The sequence below is a fragment of the Bos javanicus genome, chromosome 10 (assembly GCF_032452875.1).
Source record: "Bos javanicus breed banteng chromosome 10, ARS-OSU_banteng_1.0, whole genome shotgun sequence".
Classification (NCBI taxonomy): domain Eukaryota; kingdom Metazoa; phylum Chordata; class Mammalia; order Artiodactyla; family Bovidae; genus Bos; species Bos javanicus.
Window position 1 is genome coordinate 69,249,202 of NC_083877.1, and position 19,094 is coordinate 69,268,295.

The 19,094-nt window shown below is 37.7% G+C and overlaps 1 protein-coding gene across 1 annotated transcript in view; it reads right to left on the minus strand.

Moving 5' to 3' along the window:
• Positions 1-1,035: 1,035 nt before the first annotated feature.
• Positions 1,036-19,094, minus strand: part of LOC133254753 (WAS/WASL-interacting protein family member 3-like) — a 40,027-nt gene continuing 21,968 nt past the window's right edge. The window contains exons 2-3 of the mRNA XM_061428995.1: positions 7,712-7,827; positions 1,036-3,481 (exon numbers count right to left, since the gene is read on the minus strand). The gene's annotated coding sequence lies outside the window, so the exon portion shown is untranslated. The remainder of the gene's footprint in view (positions 3,482-7,711; positions 7,828-19,094) is intronic.

The following is a 19,094-nucleotide window of genomic DNA, read 5'->3' on the forward strand; positions in this document are numbered from 1 at the left end:
AGGCTTTCTCTTCCTATTTGTAGTCATGTGGCTGGAAGATCTTCTTTCAGGTCAAGCATCTGCCCACTTCCACACAAGAACATGACTGCTTCTATGTTCACAAAACACTCTCTTCAAAAGTTGACCTTCAAATATCCTTGAAGGTAGAAAGACAAACAAACGTGCTATTGTTCCCATAGATGACACGAGGCACCTCCCAATGTTTGGTCTAATCTGCTAATATCCTGCAGCAGGTGGAAACAGTCAACAGAATTCCCACAAGTGCCATTTTCTCATTTGAACAAAATGGAAATGTACTGGATTAAGTTTAAATATTATCCGTGACTGTAACATATAGACAGTAAGGAAGTTTACAATACTGTGACGACTAGCCTTGCCAACAATTACTATCTTTTAAAATTTACCCTGTAGCCTACTCCCACAACTTGTTAAGACAGTGTGAATGGGCCAAAAACAGATACCTCATAGTAGATCCAATAATCCACATATATTTTAGCAAGTCATTCATAGCATCCAATTTAAAAAGATAAAACAGGTCAAAATGCCACTGTGATTGTTTTTTCATGATCAGTCACACAGTTCCTCAGTGTGAACTGTGACAGTCATCATGAGACATGCAAAAGGCACCAATGATAGTGGTGGAAGCAAAAGGTTTGGCAAGATACACGTCAACATTTGCCACAAATAATTTCCATGGAAATTCACAGTTGGATAATTCCTACACAAGGTGACATCAAGAATAAAGTAGTAAATAATCTGGTTTCTGAGTACAGCTAAACAATGAAACATATAGAGAATGCACAAATCTTAAACAAGTATTATAGTACTGAAGAGATTATAAGTTCCTCTAATTTATACAGTCATACCAGTCCATAGACTCAACACAGTTGTTCTAAGATTCTATAAAGCAATAATTTTGGAGAAGGAACTGATACAACTCTCCCAATGAAACATCACAAAAATAATTAAGGTATTAGTTTTGGAAGAGGAAAAGTTAAATGAAGACGCAAAAAATAAGACAAGTAGTCATCTTGGTAAGTCTGGTTTCATGTAGACTGGTGACTCATTTTAATGACAACTCAGCAGGTAGTATCTTAAGGATATTTCTATGCTGACAACAGATACCTATTAAGTACATACTGTTACACATTTATAGCTGTTTCTATCAAAGGAATAGTTGAAATAAAAACATGAAAGTATAGAATATAGTATTTCTGTTGTCCTAAAAGAAATCAGAGCAAATAGATACAGCCTTTATCATATAGCAAAGACAACTGATTTTTAAAAGTATTTATTTATTTATTCAGCTGTATCAGGTCTTAGCTGTAGCACACGGGATCTTTGTTGCTGCACACGGGCTTCTCTCTAATCAGAGTCTGGGCTTAGTTGCCCCTTAGCGTGTGAGATCTTAGTTCCCCAACTAGGGATCAGACCTGCATTGGAAGGTGAATTCTTAACCACTGGACCACCAAGGCAGTCCCAAACGCAATGATTTTAAACTTGATCCCTTACTGAATCTTTATTATCTCTGCTCCATGTTATGTTCTGAGTGAAAGGTACAAATTAGGGAAGTATAGAAAATAGCCTGAGTAGTACAATACATCTTGCAGCAAAACAATATGATCTGCGTTACAATACAAGGAAGAATATGCCATAGTTACCAAGGAAGACGCTAAGAGGTCCTTTTCAGTGGGAAAAGGAAAGAAAACATGAAAGAATTGTGATTATGAGGATAAAGATTTTCCTGAAGTAGCATTTTTCCAGAGGATAAACCAAGGGAAAGTAGAGGCAGAGAGACAGGAGTTAATCAAAGGAGCAACATCTGAAAAACAATGGTTAAAAAAAAAAACCTGTTAAAAGAGTTTGTGGATATTTGGTTGGCTTTTCTTCAGTGGAAAGAAAATTTTAATTATGTACATATGTATAAGGTATAAAAAAATCATTATTTAAAAACTGAGAGTAAAATATTTAATATAGTAAATGTGAAAGCACTTTGATAAATAAAAAGAACTGTAAAACTGCAAAGTGTTATTTTGCATTCTGTGATATTTTCCATGACATTTTGCATTCATCAAAATGCTTGTCTTGCTATTATTAATAATTGTCAACAACAATGTGATGCTGTAGGTTATTGACAATAATGTTTGAATGAAGGCTTGTCTTTGACGTTAAAGTCTATACATTTAGTTCTATTAGAATTTTTGAATAAGAAATTTTTTCTTTGTATATGCTTAATTACGTACTTATTTTCAGTTTTCCTTCAGAAGGAGTATTAATTTCATTTTGAAAAATTGCTTAAGGTTGCTCCATAAAATGAAACTTTATGACCATGATTTTTATAGTATTATAGGGATGTTATCTAATTAGCCTAATTTATTATATCCTTAGGAGAGTGAATATGGGGTAATTTTTCACTATTTATTTACCTAAAAATGATACTCCAGGTGAAGCAAAGGAACTAGTTGGTGGAGATGGTTATCTGGAAGTTCAGAATTTTAAACTTCAGCTAACCAATTAAAAAACCCCACTGCTTGGTTTACTTGATAAAGAGACAATATTGTTTTGCTTTCAAAGTCAGCCTCAACATCATAATATATCTTAGCTCTATGAGACTCTATGATTTCTTCACCTTGTCACTATATCAAGAAATTAAAAGTATAAGAAGGATATTATATATTAATATCTTTTCTCACTTTGACTCCCAGCTCAGCTCCTGTCTCATAATTTTTTTAATTTATGAAAAAGTAGAGACTTTAGTATACAATATTAACACAATTGCACATGCTTTTACTTCCAGGTGAGAAATAAGACAGTATTGCTGAGAAAATTATTAGACATTTGAACTATAGCTCAGTTGTGATCATCTTAAAATCAATATACTTCTATTTTTTAACAATTTTATTTATTTGTTTTCTTTTTGGCTGTGTTGGGTATTTGCTGTTGCTTGGGCTTTTGTCTAGTTGCGGAGAGTGGAAAGCTACTCTCTAGTTGCGGCACGCAGGCTCAGTAGTTGTGGCACACGTGCTTAGTTGCCCTGCAATATGAGGGCTCCTCCTGGATCAGGGATCAAACCCGTGTCTTGTGCATTGGCAGACAGAGTCTTTACCACTGAGCCACCAGGGAAGCCCTCGATATTCTTTTATTGGAACAAACAGAAGCAAAATTCACTTAGATAGTACCCTAGCAAATCAGGATACATTAGAACTCAACTGTGAATTTATTAGATCATTTGGACAAATTGTTTCAACAACTTTCACTTCTGCCTCTTGTAAGTATAAGAAGCATTATCATCTTTGCAGGATGATGTGACTTTGAAGAACTTGTTTTTAGAAAAACTTTCCAGATTCTCCCATTCAAGTCAGAATTTCCTAGACAAGAATACAGGAGTGGGTTGCCATTTCCTCTTCCGGGGGATCCTCCTGGCCCAGGAATTGAACCTGCATCTTCTGCATTGTAAGCAGATTCTTTACCACTGAGCCATCTAGAAAACCATAATAAAAGAGGAAAACTGTTCTTTACAAAAGTAGTATCTGTCAAGAGGTAAGTTTTCATCTTAAATATTTGAAAACATGCCCGTATTCCTATATGGGTAGCCTTTACATACAACTTCAGAGGAACACAATACTTCATGAAATAAAATCCAGAATAGGCTTTTAAAAATAATAAAAACTTGAGAAATAAAGCAGATGAATCAATTTAACTGCCTGAATCCTGAGGACTCTTTTATTCATTCCATATAGTGTCTAAAACATGCCAATGCCATAGATCCCTTTGTTGATCTTGTTTTGAATTTCCCAAGTGAAAAACACACTCAAGAAGCAAAATTGAATTTAGAACTAGCTACCGTGAGAGCCGAGGACATGACTGGTCATATTAAAACAGCTGCCTGCTTCCACGATGTGCGCAGGCCACCCTGCCACCCCTCACAGCACCCAGTTGTCCAGGGACAATGTTTCCACAGCTATCATCTACTACACCTCTGCATGCAGGTCTATTAGACAAAAACCCTCTGCTGTTTCTGAATAAGAGTGCTTGCAAAGCCACATAATTATCTTCTGTGACTTCAATCTCTGAGCACTTGATCACTAGGTAAAACAGCCATTTAGCTGTTTTCATAAATCTTCTGTTTTTCAATTTTATTTCTAATGATTTTTCATATTATTGGATATGCTCTCCTTCTACAAAGTACATCCTATTTCCAATAGCTTTTGTCTAATTCTGCCTTAAACCTCTGCTAACACAATCACCTGTTTGTAACTAGCCATTCCTTTTTTCTTTTTTAAGACAGATGAACCACCATGAAGATACACAGCTGGCTAAAAGTACACCATCAGGTGATCATACCACAGGCAGAAACTGCTAAGAAATACCAGAGGTTAAAAGGAAATTCTGCCTTTCAGACCTAGTAACGTAAGAACTGTCTTAGAATAGCACAGACTTAGCAGATATTAAGCCTCAGGAAGATGTATTCCAAATCACTGACCTTGGGGAGCTTATGAAATTTACCACAATAACTTGGTCTTTCAGTTCTGCCTGGTGTGTCCCTAAGAAAGGAAATTAGCTATAGTTTAGGTTTGGGACTAAAAGAGATTTGTAGATTCACAATGCTTTCCTTGTGTTTAGTAGCTTTAAAAGGTAAGTTTCCTTTTGTTTCAAAGATTATTATTATGAGTATTCAGCAATATAATTTATTATAAAAATCAGATCTTTTTAAAAGTCCAACATGCAGTTTGTTGATAAAGTACTTTTATAAAATTAAAATATTTATTTTTTATACTTTGAGTGGAAAAACTACTGAGTTTTAATTTTTACTTTCAACTATTCATGTTGTGTTAATTTAAACTGTGTCATTTTAAACTGTATAATTGCCATGCTCCTAACAGGCAATTTTATATTACAGAGAATGACATTTCCAATTTGCAATAAGTAGATTCCTTTCTTAGGTCCAGAGTCACATACCATTTATAAAAATGTGTTAAACAGATTTTTTTTTACGTTGTGTTGAACTATGTGCATTGACATTAATAGTATTAGAAGGCAAGTAATAAATTTTCTTCAGTTATGCACTATTCTCTTAATATTTCTGGAGAACAAAACTAGTTATATGGGGGCGGGGGATAGTAAGACACGTTCCTGAAATTTCAATTATCAAATATGAATTATGACAGTAACCCTGCAGCCACTTCCAGAAAACAAACAACACCCCTGTCTTCAAGCCACCTCACTGTCTTGAGTTGCCTGGCATGCTAGTTTTCTTACTGTCTATTTAAGGTGCTGTAAGGAAGGGTATAAGGGAATCCCTGGGGCTCAGCGGTAAAGGACCACCTGCAGTGCAGGAGACGCAGGTTCAATCCCTGGGCCAGGAAGATCCCCAGGAGAAAGAAATGGCTACCCATTCCAGTATTCATGCCTGGGAAATGCCATGGACAGAGGAGCCTGGCGGGCTACAGTTTATGAGGTGGCAAGAGTTGGACACGACTTAGCGATTAAACCACCATCACTGAAACCCTGTACAAGCCTCTTTGTCCTTCCTTATCTTCCCTTTTTTTTTTTTTTTGAGAGTTAAGTTTTATTTGGGGCAAAATGAGGACTGCAGCCTGAGAGGCAGCATCTCAGATAGCTCTGAGAGACTGCTCCAAAGCAGCAGTGGGGGAAAGTCAATACATTAGGTTTTGGTGAAGGGGGAGTTCGATGCCATGAAGCACTCATTTTACAAAAGGTTTTTGTTAGTCATGAGGAGCTGATGTCACCATGAAGAGATTTAGTGCTCCTCTAGATATGAGGAGATGCAAGGATAGAGATCATAAAATCTATTCCTAAAAACATCCGACTATCTAAAGACCTGTCCGGCAGATTCCCTGGAGCACAGAGTGCCTCACTCCACCCTGAACTTCCTCAGGGGTTGTTGAAGGTCAACAGCTGGAGCAGCATGAGCTTCAATCTCCATAGAGGCAGATGGCAAATGCTTTTGTTGTTCAGTCATTGGCAATGCTCTTGTTAAGTGCCAATTTGTAGTTGACACGGCCCCCGTGTGGTCATAAATGCGACCATACTTTGGGGGGCATTTCATGACCATTTTGTCCCGGGTTGCTGGGAAGGCTCATTCCCAGTTTTGTTTTGTTTTTTTAATGTATTTATTTATTTTAATTGGAGGCTAATTACTTTACAATATTGTAGTGGTTTTTGCCATACATTGACATGAATCAGCCATGGGTGTACATGTGTTCCCCCATCCTGAACCCCCCTCCCACCTCCCTCCCCATCCCATCCCTCAGGGTCGTCCCAGTGTGACGGCCCTGAGCGCTCTGTCTCATGCATCAACCTTGACTGGCAATCTATTTCACATATGGTAATATACATGTTTCAGTGTTATTCTCTCAAATCATCCCACCCTCGCCTTCTCTCACAGAGTCCAAAGTCTGTTCTTTACATCTGTGTCTCTTTTGCTGTCTTGCATATAGGGTCATTGTTACCATCTTTCTAAATTGCATATATATGCGTTAATATACTGTATTGGTGTTTTTCTTTCTGACTTACTTCACTCTGTATAATAGGCTCCAGTTTCATCCACCTCATTAGAACACATTCAAATGCATTCTTTTTAATAGCTGAGTAATATTCCATTGTGTATGCATATCACAGCTTTCTTATCCATTCATCTGCCGGTGGACATCTAGGTTGCTCTCAGCAATCCCACTGCTGGGCATACATACTGAGAAAACCGGAATTGAAGAGACACATGTACCCCAGTGATCATCATTGCAGCAGTGTTACAATAGCTAGGACATGGAGGCAACCTAGATGTCTTTATCTTTTGAAGTAAAATGCTGACTCTAGAGTTAATGATTGGGAAATGTGAAGATGTAGAAACAAAGACTAGCTGTTGGGCTGAGGAACTGGTAACAATTTAGACTCTAATTCTGCCACATAACAGAATCATCAAACTCCCAGTGTTGAAAGATACAGATAAGGCCTGACACACATTCCTAAGTTGTTTTTACAGGAAGCAGAGCCTTTCTGGAGGAAAACTGCAGACCACAAACACATAGACCCTAAACTGGTTGCAACCCGAAGGTTGATGATGCTTGAAACTTCACCTTGATGCCAACCAATCCAAGAACTGTCCACGAGCTGATCACACCCTGCTCCTTGAATACTATAAAACTCATGACCCCCACTAGGGAGGGTCACATGGTTTTCAGGGCATTTATCCACTGTGACCCCCTTTTCCTGGCAAAGCAATAAAAGTTACTCTTCTCTACTTCACCCAAAACTCTGTCTCTGTGTTTCTATTTGGCACCAGAGAACAGAGGCCAGGATTTTGGCAACACCACCACCAATGATGAGTACCTCCTCACTGGGGGTCTAATTCACCGACACTCAGAACTTCAAGTCAGAAAATTAGTTGATAAGTGACTCACTGTCACTTTCCAAACTCAAACATTCTCCAGCACATTAATTTTTCTTTGAAGAAAGGTGGAGTTCTAGCATTCATATCCTTTAAAACACTCCATAAATCTCACAGTATTTAGGTGACAAGTGACTCAACTCAAAGTGTACCACAATGTTGATAGTTCAAGAGGGACTGCTGGTGTAGTTATTGTTTCTTCCTTCAAGTTTCCTGAAGGGGAGAAACGTATTTACTGATGTGCTTGTGGGACTCTATAAGATACTCTCAAATTCACTCTGTTATTGAGTGCTTATTATATACCATACAGTATATGAAGCTCTAGGATATATCGTGATGAAGTAAATACACGAAGCCAGACACCAAAAGCCACACAGTGTATGATTTCCTTTACATTTCATTTAGTTCTTGCAATAACCCTGTAAGAGAGATATTGTTAATTCACATATTACAAGTAAAATTGCACTATCTAAATATTTTCACTGACAAAAATATTAAAAATTGAGTCATTTTACTGTGTATTTAAAAAGGAAATCTAATAAGTATATCTTTTTCTATGATGAAAGAAAATTTGGATTTTTTTCCCCCTATTGAAATCTAATTTAGGTCATACCTGAATGGTCTAGTGATTTTCCCTACTTTCTTCAATTTCAGTCTGAATTTGGCAATAAGGAGTTCATAATCTGAGCCACAGTCAGCTCCTGGTCTTGTTTTTGCTGACTGTATAGAGCTTCTCCATCTTTGGCTGCAAAGAATATAATCAGTCTGATTTCAGTGTTGACCATCTGGTGATGTCCATGTATAGAGTCTTCTCTTGTGTTGTTGGAAGAGGGTGTTTGTTATGACCAGTGCATTTTCTTGGCAAAACTCTATTAGTCTTTGCCCAACTTCATTCCGTATTCCAAGGCCAAATTTGCCTGTTGCTCCAGGTGTTTCTTGACTTCCTACTTTTGCATTCCAGTCCCCTATAATGAAAAGGACATCCTTTTTGGGTGTTAGTTCTAAAAGGTCTTGTAGGTCTTCATAGAACCGTTCAACTTCAGCTTTTTCAGTGTCACTGGTTGGGGCATAGACTTGGATTACTGTGATATTGAATGGTTTGCCTTGGAAACGAACAGAGATCATTCTGTCGTTTTTGAGATTGCATCCAAGTACTGCATTTTGGACTCTTTTGTTGACCAGGATGGCCACTCCATTTTTTCTGAGGGATTCCTGCCCACAGTAGATATAATGGTCATCTGAGTTAAATTCACCCATTCCAGTCCATTTCAGTTCGCTGATTCCTAGAATGTCGACATTCACTCTTGCCATCTCCTGTTTGACCACTTTCAATTTGCCTTGATTCATGGACCTGACATTCCAGGTTCCTATGCAATATTGCTCTTTACAGCATCGGACCTTGCTTCTATCACCAGTCACATCCACGGGTGGATATTGTTTTTGCTTTGGCTCCATCCCTTTATTCTTTCTGGAGTTATTTCTCCACTGATCTCCAGTAGCATATTGGTCACCTACTGTCCTGGGGAGTTTCTCTTTCAGTATCCTATCATTTTGCCTTTTCATACTGTTCATGGGGTTCTCAAGGCAAGAATACTGAAGTGGTTTGCCATTCCCTTCTCCAGTGGACCACATTCTGTCAAATCTCTCCACCATGACCCGCCCGTCTTCGGTTGCCCCACGGGCATGGCTTAGTTTCCTTGAGTTAGACAAGGCTGTGGTCCTAGTGTGATTGGATTGACTAGTTTTCTGTGAGTATGGTTTCAGTGTGTTTGTCCTCTGATGCCCTCTTGCAACACCTACCGTCTTACTTGGGTTTCTCTCACCTTGGGCGTGGAGTATCTCTTCACGAGGTCGCAGAGAGTCGGACACACTCAGCGACTGATCTGATCTGATCTGATCTGATTGAAATCTGATAATAGTTTCCTTTATTCTATTTTCTTTTTCCTTTGGTTGGTTTTGGCTGCACGAGTTTTCTTTGCTGGGCTGGAGCAATCTCTAGTTGTGATGCAGGGAGGGAGGAGGGGGGATGGTGGCTTCTCTTGTTGCAGCACGCAGGCTCAGTAGTTGTGGAGCATGGGCTTAGTTGCCCCCAGGCAGGTGGAATCTTCCAGGAACAGGGATTAAACCCATGTCCCCTGTACTGGCAGGCAGATTCTTAACCACTGGATGACCTGGGAGTCAGTTCAGTTCAGTCACTCAGTCATGTCCAACCATCCAACTCTTTGCGACCCCATGAATTGCAGCACGCCAGGCCTCCCTGTCCATCACCAACTCCCAGAGTTTACCCAAACTCATGTCCATCAAGTCAGTGATTCCATCCAGCCATCTCATCCTCTATTGTCCCCTTCTCTTTCTGCCCCCAATCCCTCCCAGCATCAGGGTCTTTTCCAATGAGTCAACTCTTCGAATGAGGTGGCCAAAGTACTGGAGTTTCAGCTTCAGCATCAGTCCTTCCAATGAACACCCAGGACTAATCTCCTTTAGGATGGACTGGTGGGATCTCCTTGCAGTCCAAGGAACCCTCAAGAGTCTTCTCCAACACCACACTCAGAAGCATCAATTCTTCAGTGCTCAGCTTTCTTTATAGTTCAACTCTCACATCCATACATGACTACTGGAAACACCATAGCCTTGACTAGACGGACCTTTGTTGGCAAAGTAATGTCTCTGCTTTTGAATATGCTATCTAGGTTGGCCATAACTTTCCTTCCAAGAAGTAAGCGTCTTTTAATTCCATGGCTGTAATCACCATCTGCAGTGATTTTGGAGCCCCCAAAAATAAAGTCTGCCACTGTTTCCACTGTTTCCCCATCTATTTCCCATGAAGTGATGGGACCAGATGCCACAATCTTAGTTTTCTGAATGTTGAGCTTTAAGCCAACTTTTTCATTCTCCTCTTTCACTTTCATCAAGAGGCTTTATAGTTCTTCTTCACTTTCTGCCATAAGGGTAGTGTCATCTGCATATCTGAGGTTATTGATATTTCTCCTGGCAATCTTGATTCCAGCTCGTGCTTCTTTTAGCCCAGTGTTTCTCATGATGTACTCTGCATAGAACTTAAATAAGCAGGGTGACAATATATAGCCTTGAAATACTCCTTTTCCTATTTGGAACCAGTCTGTTGTTCCATGTCCAGTTCTAGCTGTTGCTTCCTGACCTGCATACATGTTTCTCAAGAGGCAGGTCAGGTCATCTGGTATTCCCATCTCTTTCAGAATTTTCCACAGTTTATTGTGATCCACACAGTCAAAGGCTTTGGCATAGTCAATAAAGCAGATTTTTTTTGGAACTCTTTTGCTTTTTCCATGATCCAGCGGATGTTGGCAATTTGATCTCTGGTTCCTCTGCCTTTTCTAAAACCAGCTTGAACATCAAGAAGTTCATAGTTCATGTATTGCTGAACCCTGGCTTAGAGAATTTTGAGCATTACTTTACTAGTGCGTGAGATAAGTGCAATTGTGCTGTAGTTTGAGCATTCTTTGGCATTGCTTTTCTTTGGGATTGGAATGAAAATCGACCTTTTCCAGTCCTGTGACCACCTGGGAAGTCCTCCTTTATTCTTAAATAATGATGATGTGTGGGTCTGGCTTTTGACAAACTCACGAAATGAAATCATAACAATAAAAAAGCAAGTTACACAAGTACAAAGTGGGCAAAGGATTTAGATAGACATCTCTCCAAAGAAGATATACAAAGGGCCAATAAACACATGAAAAGATGCTCATTATCATTAGTCATCAGGGATATGAAAGTCAAAACTACAGAGATATTACTTTCTACCCAGTAGGAGAGCTTTAATCAAAAAAGACAATCAACAATTGTTGACAAGAATGTGGAGAACTTGGAAACCCCATACATTGGTAATATAAATGTGATATATATTATATAATATATTATATTATATTAAATATACAAAGTGATCCAGGTGCTGCAGAAAACAGTTTAGCAGTTCCTCAAAAAGTTAAACAAAAAATTGCCAGACTACTTCTGGGTTTATTTCCAAAAGAACTAAAAACAGATACTCAGATAAGTGCTTGTACTTGAATATTCATAGCAGCACTTTTCACATAGCCAAGAGGCAGAAACTATCCAACTGTCCATCAGTTGATGAGCGGATAAACAAAATATGGTATATTCATCCATGCAAAGAAATTTAGCTATAAAAAGCAATGCAGTGTTGATACTCCTACAACATGGATAAACCTTGAAAACATTATGCTAAGTAAAATCCAACCAGTCCATTCTAAAGGAGATCAGTCCTGGGTGTTCTTTGGAAGGAATGATGCTAAAGCTGAAACTCCAATACTTTGGCCACTTCAAGCGAAGAGTTGACTCATTGGAAAAGACCCTGATGCTGGGAGGGATTGGGGGCAGGAGGAGAAGGGGACGACAGAGGATGAGATGGCTGGATGGCATCACCGACTCGATGGACATGGGTTGGGTGGATTCGGGGAGTTGGTGGTGGACACGGACGCCTGGCGTGCTGCAATTCATGGGGTCACGAAGAGTCGGACATGACTGAGCGACTGAAATGAACTGTAGTAAAATAAGCCAGATACCAAAGGCCACATATTATATGATTCCATTTGTGTGAAACGTCCAAAATAGGCAAATCTGTAGAGACAGAAAGCAGATTATTGGTTGCCAGCAGCTGAGGGAGAGTGGGCATGGGATTTCTTTTGAGGGGGATGAAAATGTACTAGAATTAGATCGTGGTAATAGTGCACAACTTTAAATATTTAAAAAGCTACTAAACTGTATGTATTAAAAGGGGCGACTTTATGGTATATGAATTTTATGTTAATTTTTTAAAAATAAATTTAAAGTGAGCCGGATTATTGTCTATTATAAAAAATCATAAGAATGCAGTTCTTGCTCCTCTTTACCCTAGAACATATCTAACACATGTGTCTGTCCTCAGTGTAATAAGTGTGACAGGACACGTAGCTTCACACTTCCTCAGTTTGTTTTAGAAATTATTTCACAGTGAAGTTTGAAGTTTTGAAGAAAGGCAGCAAAATGCAGGGATTTGACTGTGCATCAGCCTTATGGTTTGAGCTTTAGATTACTTGGAAAAAGCAACTCCTAATACACAACATCTCTATGTACTTTATATTTTGTACTCCAGTTCTTACAGACATAAACTGGGTTAGCTTTTTGAAAAAGAATTTCCTTTGGAGATGTGTAAAAATATTAAGAATAATTTTACCCAAGTCAGATGATAAATGCCTTACAATTTCAGTTCTAGTAAAAAAAAAAGATGTGTGTATGTATTTGTGTGTGTATGTATGTGCACAATAGAGAGAATTCAAATATCTTCTTGTTCCATATGATTTTGACTTAAGCAAAATATTAGATCAGTGTCCCAATTCTTAATATATTTTGCAGAATCTAGTCCTATGTGAAAAGAATTTTAAAGGGGATGATATTTTCGTATTTCTTTATTAGTAGATAACAAGTTATCTTTGACTCATAAAACGTTTTCTGGTCCACAGAAAGTGAGGAATGAGTTAATTAATTGGAAATTAAATAGGAGAGGAATTAATTGGTTGGGATCTGATAAATTTACTGGCTTTTTAACTAGCATCACTTTGTACCAAAAATATCCTTGTCTTTATGCTCTAGAATCCTCAGAATCATTTCCAGCTTTCTCCTCTGACTCAGATCAGTTAAAGTGAAGTTCAGAAATTTTATTGGCAACTTTTGTCTTTTACTGACCCATGGACCTAAAACAGTCCATGTAGGAATCCGGAGTCAGAATTGTAAGAAGAGACTTGTAAGAATATTCTGTTAAGAAATTTAAAGCCAAGTATAGCTCTCCCAGGAAATATGTGTGCTTTGGGAAATAAGCTATTGAAATAACGATTTTTCATTCTGAACTCAAAGTGAGATGCTTCATTCTTACCTTTCCATACAAAAAGTAAGCAGGAATGTTCGAATTGTAATTATATTCTCTTCTTTGCAAACTTGTGGTTCTCTTGAAACTCAATGGCTATATACTAAGAAAAATGTTCAATACAAAAATAACCCAGACTCAGCAGTTAGTGTATAATCCCTGGTCCCTTTCCTCCTATACTTAAAAAAATTCTTTTAGTGCATCTATTCATGATTTTCAAAGACACTTCCATTGGCTATGAACTTGGGCAAATAAGATTCACACTTTTAGGAATCATTAAAAGGACAATATTTATCATTAGCAAGGTTCAATGCAACATTGACTGCTAAAACATTTTTGAATATTTATTCAACTGATAAGATAAAATATACAAACTTTCTAATTTGAATAGTATAACTTTAATAGGAATGCATGATAGACTTTAAAATAAGGTAATACTGAATAACTTAGATCTACATATGACAGAAGAAAGTTTAGAAAGCTAGGATGAATTTTAAAGGTATAGAACCTCCTGGAGATTAAAGAGTAAGATTGGGGCTGGTTTGAGTATAGTTATGCTCGATAGCAAAAGAATGAAACAGATCTATTATTCTATTACTCCAAGACATTGTGATAATACAGAAAATAGAATTATACAAGTTCTTAATACTCAAGGAAAAACAAACCTGTCCAAGGGATAGGACAATCTGGGGCAACTGATAATCCTCCTGTACTTTTCAAAGCCACTAGAGTGACTAAATACAATAGTGATGCAAATAACTACTCTGAACACAAAAGCGTAATGAGTTAGGGGTTTGCTCTTTGTTTTGTCAGGTTTCAAACTTATTAAGGTCCTGAGTCCTAAACCCTGAGGAAAAGGTGAGAATATCCTGGTAGCTCTGGGGATGATACTCATCATAATACTTATGCTGAGTTAACAAATGCAAGACACATGAGTGGGAACGCCCTCCCTTGTGACCCACATCTCTACCTGATCATGACCTTACATCTCAGATTTGTCCACAGAACCCTTTTCAACAAACAGTACTATGATAATTCTCCTACATATGAACAAGTTCCTTTCCAAGAGTGTGTTCCATAAATTGTTTGTTCACAAGTCCAACAAAGTTAGCCTAGGTAACCAACTAACACAATTGGCTATATAGTACTGTACTGTAATAGTTTATAATACTTTTCACACAAATAATACATAAACAGTAAACACAAAAATAAAGAAAATATTTTTAATCTTACAGTATAGTACCTCGAAAAGAACAGTAGTACAGTACAACAACTGGTAAACAGGAGAGATCATTGAGTGAACAGGCAAGAAGAGTTACTGACTGGAGGAAGGAAAGGAAGTGGGAGATGGTAGAGCTGAAGGACAATCAGCAACAGAAAACAATGGGCGAGTTGTAATTCACTCACGCCTAACATTGATGGAATACGTTTGCATCTCTGAAACTATGCAACTTAAAGGTTCATATGTAGAGGACTTACTGTGTAGACAACAACTAATTTTCAGCTGGACCGGCTTCGAGAGAACAAGCTCATTCACCATGGTTGTCGAGGGTGCCCAATGAGGGGTGGGGGTGGCGATTCGTTAAGAAAGGAGACAGCGGGGGCAAAAGAAGGGGAAGTCCTAGAGTGCTAAAGAATGCCACATTGCATAAGAACAAAGAGTTTATCAAATCTAATTGTTCTCTTTCATAGATAGACACACTGATGCCATTATATGGCTTCTGCAGGTGGCACTATGGTAAAGAATCTGCCTGCCAATACAAGAGATCCAAGAAACTCAGGTTTAACCCCGGGGTTGGGAAGATGCCCTGCAGGGGGAAATGGCAACCCACTCCAGTATTCTTGCCTGGGAAATCCCATGGAGAGAGGAGCCTGGCGGGCTACAGTCCATGGGGTTGCAAAGAGTCAGACACAACTAGCATGCACACACACGTAGCTTCTGCAAAACTATAAGTGATCTTTTTTTTAAAAAAGCACACTGGACTTGAAATGAGGAGAGGGGATGATATTTCTGCTTTATCTCAACTAACCACTCTGGTTTGCCTGCCATATTCCTTTGAGTTTTTTATATGTGTTCATTATATACTTAAATTTGTATATATTCCTGATAACAAAATCAATATATTCTTGTTTTGAAAATTCCACTGTTAGTAAAATATATAAAGAAGAAAATAAGTAAAGAACCTCCCTAAGACCTCTACTAGGGAGACAACCTAGTGATTTTGCATCCACTCCTCCATAGTCTTAGTGCATATTTAGGTTTATCTTTTTAACAGCTATATAGTAGTCTATGTCTGAATGCATCACATTGTATTTAATCAGCCCCCTTACTGATGGTCTTGGAGTTGGGGACGGTGTTATTTCATTGTAAACAATGCTTAGTGAACATCCTAGTACATGTGTTTCTGTGTACTTATGCAAAAATTTCTGTAAGGGAAACCCCTAGAGGTAAAATTGCAAGAACAGAGAGTATAAACATTTAAAATTTTAATAAAAAGTGCTAAATTGACCTTCAAATATGTTGTATCAATTTTTACTCTATCAGTGTGTTAGACTGCCTGTTTCTCACTTGTTTTTAAAGGAACACAAAAATGATGAGAGGAAATTATTTAAAATTAGATTCATTTGGTCTTAAATTATAGTACTTATAGAAAACAAACAACAAACACAAGTCCAAAGAAAACAGTATCAGAGTTGCCAGTTGTCAGGGTAAGTAGATATCATAAATGTGGTTTGTTGGACATTTAATTGATTTTTAAGACTTCTCACCATTATCAGAATGGAAAAATAGGACAGTACTCATCTGACTTCACATTAAAGAAGTGAGATAACAGGAAAAAGTGAGAATTTCTTATTATTAGTGCTTTTTTTTGGTTCATCTTCAGTTCCAATATTTTGTCTCAAAGTATGAGGGCACAGTACTGAGAATAATTTAACATAAATTAGGTTCCTAAAAGTGATAACCTATTTTCTTCATGGAATTCCATGTTTGAAAAAACCCCAAATTAATTTGGGTGGAAAAAAATACATGCTTTTTAAAAATCACTTCTTATTTAGTTTAAACACTTACAGCATTGCCTACCTTTACGTGATACTTGTATTGCTTAATACAAAAGGAACTGTAAAGAAGTATAGCTTAATAGACATCACGCTTATTAATAGCAATGACCAGTAACTACTAGCATCCCTGAGTACTAACTCAGGCACCGTGTTAAGTGCTTTACATGAATTATCTCATTTAATCCTTATTATAACCCTATGAGGTAAGTATGATTATCATCCCCCAGATCCAATCCACAAATCTTTTCCCCTGATAAAACACTTGAAGCATAGTCACAAATACAGATGCTTTAGATAGTCATTTGTAATGTTGAAAAGCACCCTAAATCTCAACTTCCTCCCATGGCTCACATCTCTGAAAGGGGATACTAATTGATTATACCTTTGCTTTTCCTACCTTGGGTATTGTGAGGATTAAACATTAACACAAAAATAGGTCATGTAATCTGTTCTGGATTTACTTGACAATGAAAGGGACTCAGAATTTTAAACATGCCAATGGATCATCTCAGCTGGAGTGAGCGTGGAGTGGAGTTGGAACCTTGTCGGGAGCGTGGCCCTGATTCTCTTCTTTAATGCCCAGGTGGGTATAACATGGCTGTGCTCTTCTAAAGTTTTCTCTGCACAGAGAAGGTCTCAACAAGCAACAGGGATAGATTCTTGGTGCTCATGGATAAGCCATGAGGACAATTCACCTCACTGATGAATTTCTGTTGGACACTTGGTTGCATTATGAGAGCAAAAGAGGAGAAAGCCCCAAAGTATAGTAAAACCCAAACTACATTTGAAGGGAAAGGGATCTATAGAGAAAAAGAAGCTTGCAAATCTTAGTAGGTACATGCTGGGCAGAGCATGGGCAAAAACTTCTGAGATTTGTAGAAGAAAAAATGGCATTACTGAGACAAAGCAAAAGAAGAGAGAAATTGATTGAATGTTCAAAGGGGAATTAACATTCATTCCACTTCAGTCCAAAAGTATATCATGTTTGTACTGAAATATTAATTCTGAACAATACTTCATCTGTACCCTAGTCTGTAACAAAGGTGGTGTCCCTCGGGCATTTTGAAGTAGTCTCAGAAAATGAGCAGTTGGAGGGAAGATGATAATGAAGCAGCCTTGATGTCATTTGATCAAAAGTAATGAAAGAAATGGAGAGATGGTGAGTTGCCTGTGTAACAAATCCTAAAGGAAAGAACATCAGGTAATACTGGAATAATCTTTGGTGTTTAATGCAGTCCCAAATTAGACTCCATCTCCCAGACTCTCATTCTCCCTTCATCTGCACTTCAGTAGTTACTTAAACTCAGTTCCTAAATGAAATGTTAGCTGTGTCCAGTCATGATTTTATCTGAGAAGATTCAGCAAGACAAAAATATTCTAAAATGAATTTCTGGGCTTTAGGTTTCAAACTACTCTCTCTTTCTGGACCCTTAATTGTTTTCTGTCAAACTGGGAAGTTAATCTGGAATGTTTTCAGGATGTTCAAGTTTTTGCAAGCTTTATACCTAAAGCAGATTCACAGCTGTGCAGAGAACAACCTTTGAAGTTACCATGCTTTGCTAGTATCTCAAATATTTTTCTTTGATCTGGAGGCACCCTTTTTCCTAGGAAATTTTCTTATGATTACTATATTTTCTGTCACCAAGTGTTTTTATTCTATAATGCCCATATTTCTTATGAACCAAGGGTGACAAATATGCACAAATATTTTGCCGGTTGTGAGAAACAATATCACTGGAACTATGTGATTTAAGTTTTCATTTTAATGAATTTTGATTAGAAAGTAATTTTATATTTTCTTTTTATCTTTATCTTGTGGTATTTCAATAAGAAATGTGGAATCATTTGTAAACATTATGTAAAATGAGAAAGAGGCAGGAAAAAATCAATCTCTTGATGAGTTTCATTTTTAATTTGTTATAGGACTGGGTTTCGAAAAGCTTTTTATTGAAATGCTTAATAAATAATATATGTTTAAAATCTAATGAAATAGCTAATAATAGTGCGTGTGCGTGTGTGTTAAGTTGCTTCAGTCATGTCTGACTCTCTGCAATACGTAAATTTCATATTTACGAAATGTGATGGAGAAAGAGAAGAAAAGTCAAGGGGAGAAAAGAAAAAAAGAAAATTTAACAAGGGGAAGTAATAGTAGAAGTGAAAAGAACCACAATCAAGGAAGAACCTGAAAGGAAAAGAATACAGAAGTAGATAAAAGAAAGAAAAGAAGGCGAAAGGAAAAAGGGAGTAATCATGCCAAGATTATTCTCTGCAGATTTTAGTGCTATGGCTGGTCCTATACTTCAAACTATCTATGTGTGCATGGTAAGTAGCTTCAGTCATGTCCAATTCTGTGCGTAGCCTGCCACGCTCCTTTATCCGTGGAATTCTCCAGGAAAAAACACTGGCGTGGGTTGCCATGCCCTCCTCCAGGGGGTGGTCCCAACCCAGGGATCAAACCCATGTCTCTTATGTCTCCTGCATTGGCCAATGGGTTCTTTACCACTAGCGTGACCTGGGAAGCCGATACTTCATTAAATGTCTTTATTTCATGAGTACATACAATACTAAAAAAGAGTGATCCTGAATGCTTTTCTTTCCCGTTATTTATTTTCTGTTTTTTAAAGTATCTTTATTTCCCCATGTTCTTATATACAAGGATATTGTATCCTTGCAGTGCGGTTATTATTTCTGGCTTAAAAAAGCGTTGATTGTGTAGATTTTCCTGCACTG